The 17,347-nt window shown below is 47.4% G+C and overlaps 1 protein-coding gene across 11 annotated transcripts in view; it reads right to left on the reverse strand.

Moving 5' to 3' along the window:
* The window catches only part of MARK2 (microtubule affinity regulating kinase 2), a 102,616-nt gene that overhangs the window by 51,933 nt on the left and 33,336 nt on the right, over positions 1–17,347 (reverse strand). Inside the window, exon 1 of one of the 11 annotated variants that reach the window (XM_073351792.1) lies at positions 9,834–9,925. The exons of the other annotated variants lie outside the window; for them this stretch is intronic. The gene's annotated coding sequence lies outside the window, so the exon portion shown is untranslated. Of the gene's footprint in view, positions 1–9,833; positions 9,926–17,347 lie in introns of those variants that run through there. 11 annotated transcript variants of the gene reach the window in all.

Here is a 17,347-nt window from a genome sequence, read left to right on the forward strand (position 1 = left end):
TTTGGTGAGAGGCTTTAAAAATACAGCTGCCCATGATCAGCTTATTCTGAGGTAGCAGTCACACATACATCATGCTTTAAGGGACACTATCAACTTAATGATGCTACTGCTTGGAAATGTTTACCCTTCTTTTAGCTGGAACTGAGATGACTGACTGACTACTTTTGTTTACTTTGTGAATTTCACAGCCCTTGGCATATGGTCTGCTTCACCATTAGCTGGAGGTAGCCATTTCCTTTAGGGTGGGTCTTTCAAAAGGTAGTGAGAGAATTGGGGGTGGGGGTTCGAGTAGGAAAAAGTAACTGCAAAAAAAAAATCAAACATTGGGAAGAAGATTCAAGGGCGAGTATTGCAACTGGAACCGTCTTAAACTGCCTGGATTTCAAGTTAGTGCCCCTTTTATGTGTACATATGCCTTAGATTAGTTCCTAAACCTCAAAAAAGGATGAGATATTTAATGGATAATGAAAAACTATAGTCATGAGAGACAAAGTAAGAAACATTTGTAGAGTAATATAAATCCTCATGCTTCAGAGTAGAAACCGACTGCTGACTGACAGGGGTTTAGGAGAAAAGTTCTGTTTGGAGCAGCTTATTTCATAACTGTCCACTGCAGGGTTTCTTGTTCATACCTCCAAATTTCATCCATGGATCTCAACACTTTACAGAAGTCAGTATTGTTATCCCCATTTTACAGATGGGGTAACTGAGGCACAGAGAGGCAAAGTGATTGCCCAGAGTACCCGTCAGGCCTGTGGTAGATCTGGGAATAGAACTCAGGTCACAGTCCAGCACTCTCTCCGCTAGACATAGACAGAACCACTGTCTGGAATGTTGTACATTCCTCCACTAGTCAGACAAACTAAACGTCAACTCAGTGCTGGTCTATACGAGAAAGTGTAACCCAAGGTGATAATTTAAACAGATTGCATTAAACCAGTGAAAATTTCTTGTGGATATTTCAATTTAGGTTTAAAAGGTGGCTTTTTGGAGGTTTAGCTTCAGATGACTGGGAACAGATTTAGGAGAAACACTTCCAAAAACATGGAAGTGACCTAAGAGCCTCCATCCTGTCAAGAGCCAGGACCCCCCAAAGAACTCCACTGCACTTTTGAGACTGGAACTTGGGCACTTTGAAAACCTGACCCTCAAGCTAACCCAAAAGAAGCCACTTTTAAATCAAATTCAGCAGGTCCACACAGAGGCCTGCACCAGATTGAAAATAAATTTAGCGAAATGCAGCTTACCCCTTAAGTTTCACTCCTATTCCAGGACAAGGAGACAGTTGTAGGGGATAACAATTCAGCATAGCAAACTAATGTTTAAACATATTGTAAGCTGTTTGGGGTACGAGTTCTCTCTTATCTGTATAAAGCCTAGCACAGTGGAGTCCTGGTTCACAACTGGGCTCACGGGTGCTACCGTAATATAAATAAAGACATAAACAAGGCAAAGATTGGGACCAGAGAATCATGGCATGAAGCCAACACTCCTCTTCCTGGGTTCGGTTTTGGGTTGGAGGGAAGACATTTCCGAGAGTCAGTTACCACTTCCTGCATTAAAGTGATCAGGTTATGCCACCTGCTTCAGGCTCCTCACAGTAGGACAAGTGTGACTAGCCCTGACTAGCATCCCTGGGAAGATTACACACAGTGACAGCAATGAGTGCAAAGCTTAGGACTGTCAAACTGAAATACCTCTCTCGCTTGACTGGTTGCTCTCAGAGCTGTTCCCTCACTGACTCAGCACGAGGAGGAGGCCAGGCCACGACATGGCTTCCCTGGAGGCTGAATTAGACACCACTGCTCCAAGGCAAGATTCAGAGCACTCTCAACGGGGTGTTGCTCGCACATTATCTTCTTCGCTCTTTTCCAGGAAGTCTGGATCTGATGCTTGAACAGTCAGTGGAATAGCACAGGCTAACTTGCCATAGAGGTCTCTGTTACCACAGTAATGCAATACACAGTCAGTCACTCCGGCAGAGAGATCAGCTCAGGATACCTCTTCATTAAAGTGTTACCTTGGGCTCTCACCCAAGGATTCCTCCCACTCCCACCACCGGTCTACACATAAATCCTTCGCACCCAAGCTTAGTGTGCTTTCAAATGGGGCTGGCTGGCCCATCCTGGTCTATAGGCTAAAACCCAAGTGAGGCTTCCACTCAGGCTGGTAAACTGTCCATGTTGCAATGAGGATGCAGACTAACTCACTTAAGTGCTGATCACTGTACAGTGTCTTTCCCACAATTCCCCCCACATGGCCAGGACAGACTTCTCCCACAATTCACTGAGGAAGAATCAGAGTGGCTCAAGCTCATCACAGCACAAAGAAACATGGCATATGCCCCCAGAAGTCCTAGTCACACATGGAGAAGTGCAGCACCACTGTGGACTGAATAAGTTGGGTTGGGCTCTGCAGGGTGGCTGCTCGCACGCAGGCTAGGTTAACATGGGTGCTCAGACTCTAGTGCCCATCACCCATGTTAACTCGGCAGTGAAGTTATACCCCTCAGGGAGATTAGAGGTGAGGCTTCCTGTCTCATTATAGTTCAAATCCAGCTAGTGACGAATCACAAATGAAGCTAGTTGGGTGGTCTGCAGAAAAGGCTCTACTGGTCTCATCCAGTTCCTATCATGACGAGTGAGTGTGTGTGAGAGAGCAAGAGAAAGACACACACAGAGTCCACTGGTATAACTGGTCCTTCTCTAACAGAGGCTGCCAGTAAATGCCAAGGAGCCTCATGACACCACCACAAGGAACGCATTAACCTCTCCAAACCTCAGGGTACAATGGGGACTTGCTTGAGGTCAGTCAGCCAGCAGGAGAACCCTGCCACTAAGTAACAACCCCCCAGGATTAAGCTTCCAACCCCCTTGTGCTGCTGTTCCCTTCCCCTGCCAACCTGGTTACTGCAATAAGTATCCATCTCCTTATTACACCACCTTCCCTTGCATCCCTTGCTCCATGCACACGTCCAAAAAGAGAGTTATTAAAAGAGATAAAGACATTACTTCTGGCAGGAGAGGGGCACAAATAGAGTTTATGCCTCAGTTAAAAATCACATGCTACAATAAAAGGAGAAAATAGTCTGAGAGCGAAGAGTAACTGAATTTAGAAGAAACCTCAAGCCAGCTTTTCTGGGACAGCAACCACTCTTGCAGACCAGCTGTATTATGCAGAAATAATTAAAAGTGAGGAATAGCCTTGCATGTTGTATGATAGGTTCTAGGAATTCTAATGTAATTACTTCCAGGAGAATGGCCTGAAAAATCATCTACTGGGACAGCTGCAATTGTCTCTATTCCCAACGTGACTCTGCTACATATAGGCTGGTGCTTTGAAACATGTGAAGCACCATATTCTAGGTACAATTCCATTTGTTCCGGAGCAGTGCGGGAGGGAATGGGCTTTAACGGAAACCTCATTCGAAATCCCAATATACCCTTCAGTTATAAGAACCTACCACTGCCAACTTCCAATTATTAGCATGTATATTGCAGTAGCACCTAGAAACTTCCGTCAGGATGGGTCCCATTGTGCCAGGTGCTGCACAAACAAAGAAACTGACAGGCCCTGCCCAAAGATCTTCAAGTCTAGGAGACAAAACATACTAAGTGGATGAGACAAATGAACAGGATGGGGTAGGGGAGACTAATGAAGGAGGCACAACTTTCAGCCAATTGGGAGCCGGGATCACCATTCAGTTACTGGTGAAACCAAGTGGGCAGAGTTTTCATAGTTGCATGGGAGTGTGTAAGCAGTACATGGGTCCAATTTGTGCCATGCATGTTTCAGATTAAATGCCAACCCCAGCTTGCAAAGAAAGAAAGGAACAAACATCTATTATGGTATTTGTATGGCCTCCGTTGCCGTAGCACCTGACAATCGTCAGGGCATTCATCCCGACACCACAGGGAGACAGGGAAGTGCTAGTTCAGTGGCTCTCAAACTTTTATACTGGTGACCCTTTCAAAGAGCAAACCTCTGAGTGTGACCCCCAGCCGTATAAATTAAAAACACTTAATATATTTAACACTATTATAAATGCTGGATGCAAAGTGGGGTTTGGGGTGGAGGCTGACAGCTCGCAACCCCCCATGTAATAACCTCACAACCCCCTGAGGGGTCCTGACCCCCAATTTGAGAACCCCAGTACTACTGCTTGCTAAGATTCTAGGCACTACTACAATATAATAATCCATTCAGTGTTACAGGAGGAAACTGAGGCACAGAGATTAAGTGACTGCCCAAGGGTCGGCAGCGGAGCAGGGAACTGAATCCAGGTCTCCCAACCCCCTAGCTACTGGGCCATCCTTCCATTCCAACATTGTACAAAGTACAGAGTGTTGACTGTGCAGCTGGCACATAAGGCAGTTAGCCTATCAAAGATCTCCACGTGAGCTTACCTGACTGTTGATGGTAAGTATTTCATAGAGTTTAAATCCAGAAGAGACCATTAAAACCATATAATGTGACTTCCTGATTACCACAAGCCAAAGAATTTCACCCAGTTATTCCTGTGTTGAGCCCTAGTAACCATAAGCGGTGGGTATAATATGCCAGGCAGCCATCGCCACCAGATGCTGGTTTTGGCGGTTTGCACAGGCGATTTGGGGGGGAAGTTTTTGTTTATTATTATGCCCCATTATGGTTCCCGGGCAGCTGAGGCGGCGGTATGTGCTATTCAGATTCCCGGGTTCATCAATAATCTCCCTGGACTCCAGGGAGATTGCTGATGAACCCAGGAAGCTGAGTAACACATACCGCCTCCTCAGCTGTCCTGGAATCTGCATGGCTCATATAAAAAGCTCAGGTTCTTCAGGAACAGACAAGAGCTTTTCCTGCAGGGTGCCTTGGGGTCTCAGGACGGGAGGCGCAGGGCGGCTGGGGCTCTTCTGGCTACTGGGGGAGAAGTGGGGGCGGCCTGGGACTCTGGGCTCCAGCCACAGAAGAGGGAGGCCTTAGGTGGTAGGGACAGGGCTGGGGGGCTAGCCTCCCCAACGGTGGGATGGGGGGTTCCACCCATCACCCAGGCAAGTAACGGGTTAGACTAAAGCATTTCAGTTCTCAGGAGATTAAACTGTTATGTACCAAAGGCATGAACAGGGGACCTCAAGGGGTCACCAATATCTGAGCCCCCTGCAATGGCAGGGAATCGATTAGGTGAGACATGCCCAGATGATCCTAGCAGGTCTGAAGAGGCCAGGAAGCATCTCTCATATTGTCTCCATTGCTATGAAAACGGCCGGTCTGACCCAGCAGCGCCCAGGACAGATCTGAAGGGGAGGATGCCGGTCATGTTAAGGCTAAGCAGGTTCCAGGTGCACCATTGAAGATGGCATGGAGAAGTGAGTGCAACAAGGATGAAGAGTGAGTGGTTAGGTGTCAGAAGCTAGGAAAACTGTGGGAAAATAAAAGGAGATCAGATGGAGACTGGAGGAAAACCATGTAGCACCACCAGGACTAGGAACTGACACTTGCTGTGGAAGGCAAAAAGCAGTTAGTGGAGACATTCCGAACACCATGCTACTATCATTATTGGTAATACAGGAGCACCTAGGAGCCCTATTGTCTTCGGCACTCTACAAAAAGATCAAAAAGACATTCCCTGGGCCAAAGAGTTTATAATCCAAGTACACCTGATTCAACAGCAGCTCTGAGGGCAGGAAAAGAAGAAATCTACACTATCCAAAAGCACCCAAACTCTTGGGTTCCCTTGGAGAGAGACATGGCCTAAACACAGGCCTAGAAGACAGGAATTCCTATATTCCTATCCCAGGTCAAACACCAACTGTTTCCCCAGACCCATGGGTGAGTCATGAAGGCTGCATGCCTTAGCATTACCATCCGAACAATGGGGATAACGGTAGGCACGCCAAGGATTAGATCATGTTTACACAAGGTGGAAGAGGAGGAATGTTGGATGAGAGCTAAGCAGCACAAGACTTGCCTTTGAAAACTCCTGACGCCAATTCTCTCCTTTTAAAACTCTAACAGCTGGCACCATAGCTCTGCAGAACACACAGCTTGACATCTCAGTGAGATGGACAGACACCCTCCCTCCAAGCGGCAGGGGGCAGTCAGTCAAGCCCAGAGGAGGTTACACATGAGAGTTTATGCTACTAGCTTAGCACTGTGCTGCAGTGACATTTCAGACTCTGATGCAAGAGCTACTTTTGGATAGCAGCAAGCGTTCTCGCCATTGTTTACAGTACTATTGCAAGGGGCACATCTCTATATTTTTATTCAATGTTTGCCATAAGGGCTTATCAGATGCCTCAAGTCAATGAAATGATAAATAACTTCTTCCAGACAAGCACATTCCACCCAGCAAGCCAGTGGGCTGGTTAGCAGCCTAGAACTGCTGATAACAGCACTGTGGAAGAACCAACCTTAGCAACAGTGCCCTGGATGCAAGTGCTCAGCTCTTAACATCAGGGAGAGTGGCTAGTGATCAGAACACAGGGACTATGGATAGGACTTCTGGGTCTAAAGACTCCCTGTGTGATCTCGAGCAAGGTACATCCCCCTTCCCCTTTGTGTCTCTGGTGCTCAATCTGTAAGGTGGAGGGAGATGATCACCCCACCGCACAATATGGGGAATCCTCAGGTAAAAGGCACTACAGATGTTTAGCATTACTAGGCTGGGTTAGCTGCAGGCTGTGTCTGTTACAGTGTAGACCCTGGTCATTACCCTACTCCCAAGTTGAGACATTTTCGTAGGTGACTCCATTTCATTCTGAAGAGCTGTCACATGAAACTTTGCAATGACAACATAACTAACACTTTGGCCTTCTCCATAAAGGATCACACAGTGCCTTACGACAGACGTCCCTCTGAGGAACAGAGGTATCCTGCCCATTTTACAAACAAGGAAACAACGAGAAAGAAAGGAGAATTCACATAGGAACAGAACCCAAGTATCCTAACTTCCAGAGCCTTCCTCTAACCATTAGACATGCTCATTCCCCACGCCACATAGAAACCCAGAAAATAACCCTGAAAGCAAAAAGAAATGGAGTTGGGGGATATTTAAAACAGACACTGGGGTGAGCTTTGCTTCTACTGCCTTGAATGGGCAGCTGCAGCAAAATGCCTGCAGCACTGAGCCATAGAGACGGTGGGAAACCTCTTGTTGTGAGCATGTCAAGCAACAAAACTGCCCATTGTTACTATGTGCTGTGGCAGATTTGATTTATTGTGACAGGCGTGTCCAAGAATAACCCATTATCCCCATAGCTGGCTACTGCATCTATATGGACCAGGCACTTCCTGCACAAAGGGGGTTTTCAGCCTGCTCCTTGAGGTGCACAGACAGGTAAGCAGCAGAACAGTAACACAGCTGCATTAACACCATTTCCTCGCCTACCTTAAAATCAGTGTCTGCCAAGGTAAAGAGACAAACCTAAGGAAGGCCTAGAGCCAGGTTTGTGAGAAAACCTCAGGGGAGGCAGAGAGGAAGGCACAGAATTGAAATACTACAGCAGGCCACAGGTCTGCAATGGGGCCAGGTGGGGGGCAGCCTCCATCAAGAATGGAGGCCTGAAGGAGGGGGAAGACAAAGCTAAAATGTGAAGTTAACACCAGCTACAGCTCATCCTTTTCCAAACTGAAGTGCATTATTCATCTGAGAAATAGCTAAATACAGAAAACTAAAAATTAATTTTATACAGCATTCCTCACAGCATTTGGAGTATGTTCTGCTGCAGCACGTATGTCTCTTGCTCTCTTACTATGGGAAGGCTTCAAGCTTCCTCCAGTAAAGCTACCTTCCACCTCTCTTGTTCTTTTCTCCCCCTTCTACTCCAGGCTTATTCTCTGTTAAAGTTAAGCCACAATTCTCTGCTGTGCCCACAGACTGTTTGTAATCCAAGTATATTTTGCTTCACTCTTAGTCTCTATCTAGGTGAGAGAGACCAACAAGGGGTGAGGGGGTGGGGGAGAGACAGAGAGAGAAGTGAGGGAACACACTGGGCCCTGCCTGCTGGCACTCTGAGGGGCCTGAGTCTAGTCAGGTTTGCTTGCTGACAGCTGGCGCTGCCTCAAAACACATGCACTCTTCTAAAGCCTTAAGTGCCACATTTTTTTATATAATTTTATTTCTTCCTCTCATTCCATCAGCAAGGGATTAACAAGGTTCAGGGATGATTCCAGTGGCCTGGAAATGGTAAAAGAGTTATATATGGGCCTATAAAATAAATCCTCCGTACTTGAGCATTCCATTTAAAAAAACCCACCTTTTACCTAAAAAAGAATCTGTATGAATACAAGGTTAATTAAACCCATCTCAGGGCTCGCAGCCCTAGACTCACAGCTTGAAAAACCTGAGGGTGCGGGGAAGAGAATATGTAGAAGGCACCTTAATTGGGAATATCCTGCCCTAAATTGTTTGCAGTGGTGTTGTAGCTGCGTTGGTCACAGGATATTAGAGAGACAAGGTGGGTGAGGCAATATGTTTTATTGGACCAACTTCTGCCGGTTCTTCTTCAGGTCTGTGTAGCTCAAAGGCTTGTCTCTCTCACCAGCAGAAGTTGTTCCAACAAAAGATATTACCTCACCCACCATGTCTATCACAAGTACCCAGATATGCAAATCTGAGGTTGATGAACTCAGGAACAACTGCCTCTAATCTGAAGGCATGACCAGAGGAATAGTCCCACCGATACACAGGACCCTAACCTCTATACCTTTTAAAGCCAAAACAAGGGCACCAGATCAGTGTGTGAGCCCAGGAAGATCCGTTACCATTTTACAGGCAATAACTGGGGAGCACTTAAGAGTAACAGTCAGGAGATAACTGCAATGATTTGCAGTTTTGGGGGAGGGGACAGAGGTGTGAAGTGAACGGTTAATATGGGAAATCTTCAAATATTTCCCTGAAACCAGAGACAAGTGGAATCATAGCTGGAGCCATGCCTACACTACAGACTCTGCCAGCAAGCTCTGTTGGTCAGGGGCATGATCCCTGACTGACATAGCTGTGCCAGCAGAAGACCCTAGTGTAGGCATTGCTATATTGGCAAAATTGTGCTTTTATTGGTCTAGCTTGTTTCACATAGGAGGGATGGAATAAGCTACACCAGAAAAAGCGTTAAGGGTCTAGTGCTTCTATTACAGATAAGGCCTTAGATTTTACAGAGTTGTAACACTGGAGCCTAACTCATTATGGTAATGGGAGGGAGTGCTGCCTGGTGGTTAGAGTGAAGAACTAGGAATGAGCTCCTGGATTCTATTACTGACACCACCACTAACTCTCAGCATCCCTTTGCCCTGCTATACAATGGCAATAGTGCCCTGCAGGCGAGCTATGGGACCTCATTTGTCAATGTTTGCCAAGTGGTCCACGGTCTGACAAAAGGACTAGAAAATGGATTCCCCCCTTCAGAACTGAGAACTCAGACTTGCAGTTCTTTAAATCCAAATATTCCAGTTTGTGTCCAATGCTGAGCTCTCCCTAGGGAAGTATGAGTAAACCTGCGCTTGGAGATCTATTTGGTCCCTGGTGCAGTAACACTGTTGCTGCTTTCTATTTGCATTTGCAGCCTCTGGACATCTCCCGCTGTTGCAGTGAACACACAAGCAGAACAACAGCTTCAAAGGGATTTTTCCTGTACCTCCAAAATATCACCTCTGGGGGCTGGTAACTGTGCAACCAACCATTCACTATCATATACACTGTTTCAGGTTGTTGGGCCCAGACTAGTTCAGAACTGGAGTTAAGTTCTCCATGGTCCAGCCCTGTGGTTTTATTGTTGCTTAATATATCTCACACTTTGAGATCACACACCATACACATGAGAAATATCAAAATAAAGGGCAATTTTGGCACTTACGTATCTCTGAAGACGGGCGCTCAGGCAGTTCCTCTGACAGACTTTCCAGCTGAAGAGTTTAAACTACTGACACTCTTTTCTGGTAAAACAGATTTACAGACAATCAATGCTTAAGCCTCACGACTAGTGCTGCACCACAACAGCAACTTCCACACTGTACCATTGTTACAAGGAGCTCTTGATTAATATTAATTCAGCCTCAACGTCCCTGAGGAATGTTATGCCCATTTTACAAACGTTTCAACTGGGTCAGAGAGAGAGAGAGAGAGAGAGAATATAGAACAGACTTGCCTGACATCACATAGTGAGGCAACAGCACAGCTGGGAATAAAATCCAGGAGATCTGATTCTCAGTCTTCCTTCCCCCACCCCTGGTTCTAATCCACTATCCCACACTCCTCTTACAGAATTGGAAATAGAACCCAGAAGTCCTGACTCCCAGCCCAACCCTCTTACTCTAACTGGCTGGAAGTCAAAGCCAGACAAATTCAAATTAGAAACAAGGCAGAAGAATTCAGCCATGAGAGTCATTCATTGGAACAAACTCCCAAGGGAACTGATGCATTCTCCATCTCTTGACGTCTTTAATCCAGACTAGATGCCTCTCTGGAACATGCTTTAGTCAAACAGAAGTTACTGGGCTCCATACAGGAGTAACTGGGTGAAATTCTCTGACCTGTGGTGCACAGGAGATCAGACTACATGATGTAATGAACCCTTCTGGCCTTAAACTTGAGGAATCTAACCAGTAGAGTCCACTTCCTTCCTAGGGCAGGAATGGAGCACAGGAGCCTTGACTCTCAGTCCTCCCTATTTAACCACTAGCCCACATTCCTTCAGTGGGAAATTTCACACAGGTTCAAGAGGTTTTAAAGGAACCTTAGGATACTATGGGGGAATCCAGGCAGAACCCTTCCACTGTGGTAAAGAGCAGAGAAAAAGCTGCCATTGAAGCAGACTGTTAGTGAGATTTTAGAGCCAATGAGATATGCATAGGAATAATAGAATCCACTTAGAAACCCAATGCGAATGTTTTGTGATATGTGATTTAGTACAGCCCTAATCCACCTGCTGGTCTGGGACAGATACCTAACAGTGACAGCATAACTTCCCTGTGGAGCAACAATGGCCATACTAAGTATAAGCTAAACTTATTTCAACCAGAACTGAGAACTGTAACCAATCCACTGATTTTTCACAGTAGGGACTCTGGATATAGACGAGTGACATTTGCAGAGGGGAGCAAAGCTAGTAAACATGTCAACACTGAGGTGGCTAAACAAGGATTTAGCCATTAATCTGGCTCAGGCCAAAGTGAGTTCAACTCTAGCTGGGAGTGTGTTGGGTTTGTCAGTTTCTGGTGTGAAAAGCTTCAGCATTGAGGGGGGTGGGGGAGGGAAGCTATTCCACAGTTGCTATTATTTGGCTAGGCAGCAATATGGACGCACACTGGACATCTCTAGCCATTAGAGAACATGGCTGTAGCTAACAGTTGTTCTCTCAACGTGAGCAAGTCCAGAATTTTACAGCCATACCAGGTTCTAAATCCAAAAGACCCTTGTTTGTTTAAACCCTTCGCACCCCATTTCAAACCTCGCCCAAGGACTCCTATTTGTATAATCCCCAAAGGAGCGTGTCTCATCTGTACTAGTGTATGTCACCCAGAATTACTTTAGAATCCTATATGAGTACTGCCCCAGGCACTGCACAGAAACAGTGAGACACAATCCCTGCCCTGAAGTGCTTACAATCCAAATAGACAATGCAGTCAAAGGGCGGGGAAGGGAAACAGAGGCACAGAGAAGCAAAATTACTTGTCCATGGTCACATGGCAATTCAAATGGTAGAACTTGGAATAAAAGACAGGTCTCCATCTCCTAGTCCAGTGCTCTTGCCTCTGGACCAAACTGCCTCCCCACTCTATATCATGACTGCTGTGACACTTGTCTGACATGCACCATCTTACACAAATCTTGTCAATTCTCCACGTTACTGAGCTCTCTGCAGGAGTAACTGGATGATATCAGGCCTGTGTTATATAGGAGAGTGCTTCTCAAGCTATCTGATGGGGGGGGACCGGCAATTTTTTTCCCCCCCAATGTGCACGCAGACTGGTAGCCGATGGCTCGCAGACCGGCACCGGTCCGCAGACCATCACTTTGAGTAGCACTGATATAGGAGATCAGACTAGATAATCTCCTGGTCCCTTCTAGCCTTAGCATCTAAACATGGATTCCTAGATTTTCTGGCACAGTGGTCACCAACCCGTCAATCGTGATTGACTGGTCAATCCTGGAGCCTCTGCCAGTCGATCGCGATCTCCAGGCCACTAAAAGTCCAGCGGCGCAGCCAGGCTGCCTGCCTGCCATGGCCCCACATCGCTCCCAGAAGCAGTTGGCTGCTGGCACGTCTCTGTGGCCCCTGGGGGTGAAGGGGAGGTGATTCCCGGACAATGGGAGCTGCAGGGGTGGTGTTTGAGGGCACACGGAGACCCACTGCCCCCCTTCCCGCCACGGGCTGCTGAGATGTGCTAGCAGCCAGCCGCTTCTGTAGCAGTGTGGGGCCATGGCAGGCAGCCTGCTTGAGCCCAACTGCGCCGCTGGCCAGAAGCTGCCTGTGGTAAGCGCCTCCTGGCTAGAGCCTACACCTCACACCCCCTCCTACACCCCAACCTCCTGCCCCAGCCTGGAGCCCCCTCCTACACCCAAACTCCCTCCCAGACCCCTCACCTCCTCCTGCAGCCCAATTCCCTGCACCAGCCCCCCTTCCAGAGCCCACATCCCTCACTTCTGCACCCTAACCTCCTGCCCCAGGCTCAGCCAATGCACATCCCACAGTTGAGAATGTTACACTGATTTGTGACAATCCCTGAAGGGTTTTGGATCTAAACACCACAAATGACACTAATAAAAAGTAAAATTCATGAAATGTCCAGTGGATTCTATGAAATTAAGTGCAGTGTGACCATATGACCCCTGCATCCAAACTCCCTCCCAGAGCTTGCACCCCCCCACTTCTGCACCCCAACCCCCTGCCCCAGGCTCAGCCCAGAGCCCCCCCCACTCTCCGAACCCCTCAGCCCCAGCCAAGAGCCTGCACCCCCTCCCACCCCCCAACCCCCTCCTCCAGCCCAGTGAAAGTGAGTGTGGGTGGAGGAGAGCGAGCGACGGACAGAGGGGGAACAGAGTGAGCGGGGCAGGGCCTCGGGGAAGGGGTGGGGTAGATCCTGGGTTGATCTTAAATTGAGAAAGTGATCTTGTACAGAAAAAGGTTGAAGAACATTGCTTTGGCATACAGTCTCTAGATGGTCCATGGTTCCTGCTCTAGAATTAGCAACATGAGACAGGCACCTGCCCATGATCCAGCTGCAGGGTACAGAATGCTCCTCAGAGTAGAGTTTACCTGCAGGAGGGACAGATTAAGTGGAGACAAACAGTCTGAAATCTTTGTTGACTCACCCCACATGCTCAGCTCCTCTCTTGATAGAGCTTTGGCTGCGTTGGTCTTCCACGGTGCGGGCAAAGCGAAAACTCCCCATTTATGCAACACCCTCTTCCCAACCTTTGCACTTACTTCACCTTCCCTCCCACTTGGATCAAAAGGGAAATGAAGGCTTTGAAGAAGGCTGCATTCCAGCATTTCCGTGACAGACAAGCGCTCACCCAATATCGCCTGGAATGAACCCACAAGACAAGCCTTCAGAGGCAACTACTCGAACCACACAGGGTTTATATGACCAGCCTGGAAATATTTTATCCATGTCCCATCATAGGCCGTGCAAAAAACACCATCCTTGGAACTACCCAAGCCCCTTACTTGTAAAATTCAGCTCTTATTTCATCCAGAGGACTCCAAGCACTTTACAAAGGAAAGTATGTATGATGGCCCTCAGTTTACAGACAGGGAAATTGAGGTATAAAGAAGAAAGGGAGTCCCATATGTCTTCCCTATTCACTGTACTGAGCCAGCTCTGCCCTCATTCACCTAAACACATGGTTAAATGCTAAAGAAAACGCAGAGCTACACCATGGAGTGCCCAGCATGACGGACTCTGGTTGGTCCCTAGGCACTACAATAAACATGGTTACTAACAGCTAGCTACCATGTGGTATTAACTGGAAGAGATACTCTGGGTAAATCCCCAGCTGATCCAATCCAAGATATACACGGAGTATGATTTAGTGGTCAGCACACCACAGTAATGGAAGTCTGGACACCTGGGTTCCACCCTCAGCTCTGCCACCAATTCACTGCAATACCTTGAGACTTCTCTCTGTGCCTATAAATCTGTGAGGGAGGTCAGTGAAGTTGCTATGCTGGAGCATAGGGAGCACTGTAAATTGCTTGTTCAAGGGCGCTACAGATGTGTTGAGTATTACTTATGGGGTGCTGTTCAGTATACATGGTGCTTTATGGACACAGGTCTCTGCCCCTCATTAATAAGAGATGCTATCTGGCAACCATGTAAAGGCCGGAAGTATTTGGGCATAGGCACATGCTGATTAGTTAGAGCCACAGTGATAATTAGAACTGTGTACATTGGTACTCTAGGGCTAGCCCAGTTCCTTTGTTAATCTGGGGAGATACCAGTTGTAGTCAACAACTAACTGGTGAGGAGGCCAAGGAATGAAGGACAACTGCATATGCACCACTTAGTTGGCTGCAGACTGTGTGCCAGCAATATGGGAACAGGCAGCCTGCCAAGCCTGCAGCTCTCACTCTTGGATATTCACAAACAGACGCGGCAGAGGCATGGCAGCAAGAGAGAAATGTCAGTGTCACTTCTCACATAAGTCCACCTGAACATGGAGTCCCCAGTAGGCTGGTTGGGCAGCAAGTAAGAATCAGACATACCCTTGGTTCAAGATTACCCATTCCTCCACAGGCTAGAGAGAGGCAAGTATATCCTACTCTTGATGTGTAGGCTCAGTTTGTGCCAATAGCATTTCTCTTCTTGACAGCAGCTTGTAAGATACCCAACGTGGTGGCCCCTGGAAATAAAACTTCCCACTGCTGCTTATGTATATAGCACCTGCTCTCCTGGAGGAAGGAAGTTTTGTGGCCTTACGAGGTGTGAACTCTGTGTAACCATCCGAAACTGCTTTGCTGCAGACGCTACTGTTGCACACATATTAAGACCAAGGAGTGTGTAGTCTTTTACAAACTTTAATGAAGTTTCTCGGCACTCTGGAAAGCCCAGAGCCTAGTAACCATATTGCCAATGGGTAAGCTAAGGCAGAGACGTGAAGCGACTCATTCAGCCTCACTCAGCAATGCAATGGAAGAGCTGGGGTGGGACTCTGCTGTCACCTCAGCACAAGAGTCCCAGAGCTGAGGCTAGAACCCAGGCATCCTGAGTCCCAGTCCCACCTTCTTCTAAGCTCTAGACCTTGTTCCCTCCCTTCAGAGTTGGGGATAGAACCCAGGCATCCTGACTCCCAGCTTCAACCATTAAGCTGCGCAGCCTCTGTTTGATGCAAGAACAAATCCATTTAAAAAAACAATGAAGTGATAACTGAAGTAAAAATTCAGAGCCAGCACTGCTCTCCTTAGATTGCAGCTCCTTGCTGTTTCCCTGGAAGGGATTCTGCATGAGTGTCTTTGGTGCACTGCAGACCAGACACCTAGAACAGTTTCTTAAGCATTACACTTGTCCTTAATGTGAAGTCAAGCAGAGGGCCAGAAGACAGACGGGTAGGATCACAGCACACAGATAACTATAAAGTGGCAGGAAGGGAATTTGGACTTTTTTAAAAACAACCTGAAATCTCAGTTCATGTTCCCCACTGTCAATGGCTCGGAAAAAAGGCATTCCACCTTGTAGCACAGTGTAGCACTCCTAATCACGCAACCAGAATAACTGCACCTGCATCTCCTGCTGCCCTAATAACCAACCATTTGGGGAAGCATCCAGTGTTTTCCCATATACCAGTCACCTATTAGCTGAGGCACGCACCTGCTCACAGAAAACCAGTGCTGCAGCATAAGCAGTGCTAGAAAGAATGTGGAGCCCAGGAGGAGAAAGGGGAGCACAGAGTTGATCGAAGACAGCTCCAACCATACTGAAGTGTCCATGATCCCCTCCACACTTTCTCTTGGTACATTTTCCACATATAACCCCTCACCCCCTACTTCTCCCCCACAAAAGCCGTCAATGGATCTTCCAGCCTCATCACTTCAGCTACACTCTGCAACACTCCTACTAAGATAGCTTAACTCACCAGCTGATTGTTGTATCTCAAACTCCAACACCAACCGCATGGCTGGGAGATAACAGCGCTCACATGAACCCACGCAGGCACATTGTACTCAACTTGTTTACAGGCAAAAGGATTAAAAACCTTGGTGGGGGGGGGGAGGAGAAGAGTGTTGGGAGGAGGGGAGACAAAGGAAAGTCAAATCCCACCATACAAGCCATTGGAAGCTTTAGCAAGGAAATACCAAGAGGGCCCCCTACTAAGAGATCTTTCCAAAGCATAAAGCAGATACCTATCACCAGCACTTACTAGTATGCCAGATGCTGCTTAAGACCAAGTGACCTTGGAGTTATTGCTAAGTTTTCACAGCTCCTTGTGCTAACAAAGCAAGGTTACTGGGAAGCAAAACATTCTTCAGCGATAACTTGAGTGAAAAAAGCAGCACTGGCCAAGCGTCAAAGGAAACAAAGCAGATATTTGTGCTGGCTAAAGTGACAAAGCCTGAGCTCCCTCAACTCCCATGGAAGGCAGAGGGACTTGCTGGTGCTCAGCACCTCTGCAAACCCAGGTCAGCATGCGAACCAAATGCCAGGAACTGCTTCCAATCACTATGGGGCATGGAGGCTGATACTACGCCAAAAGGGCCCCTGAGCAGTTAGAGCTTGATATTTAGACTGCAAGCTCTCCAGAACAGGGACTGTCTCTCCTTACGTGTCTCGATGGCACCTGGTAAAATAGGGCTCAATCTTAGTACTAGGGTAGCACCTCCAAGCCCCAACTGAGATCAGGGTCCCATATTATGATGTGCACTTTATTAATATTATGGTAGCATCTAAAGGCCCCAACTACTATGAATGCAGACACCTTAATGGGTATTTGCAATCAAGGCCCTCAGGGCAGTACTGCAGTACACAATAATTGGGGCCCCTAACCTCTGTTGAAGCTTCTAGGGAATATCATAGAACTATTACTACTAATGTGCACACCATAATGGGGGCCCTGATCTCGGTTGAGGCCTCTAGTCTCTACCAAAATAAACATAAGGAACAAACATAAAAATGCTGCGTTGTTGTAGCTGTGCTGGTCCCAGAATACAGGAGAGAAGGCGCGCGCACACACCCCTCTCTGGAACATGTTTACTGAGTCTCCTTTCAGAAGCAACGTGGCCTAACACAGGAGTGAGCAAACTACGGCCTGCGGGCTGGATCTAGCCTGTCAGGGCTTTGGATCTGGCCCACAGGATTGCCAGCCCTGTCCCGCACTGCTGCTGGAAGCGGCCAGCACCACGTCTCTGTGGCCTCTGGGGAAAGGGTGTCA

This window comes from Lepidochelys kempii, chromosome 7 (genome assembly GCF_965140265.1).
Source record: "Lepidochelys kempii isolate rLepKem1 chromosome 7, rLepKem1.hap2, whole genome shotgun sequence".
NCBI classification, from domain to species: domain Eukaryota; kingdom Metazoa; phylum Chordata; order Testudines; family Cheloniidae; genus Lepidochelys; species Lepidochelys kempii.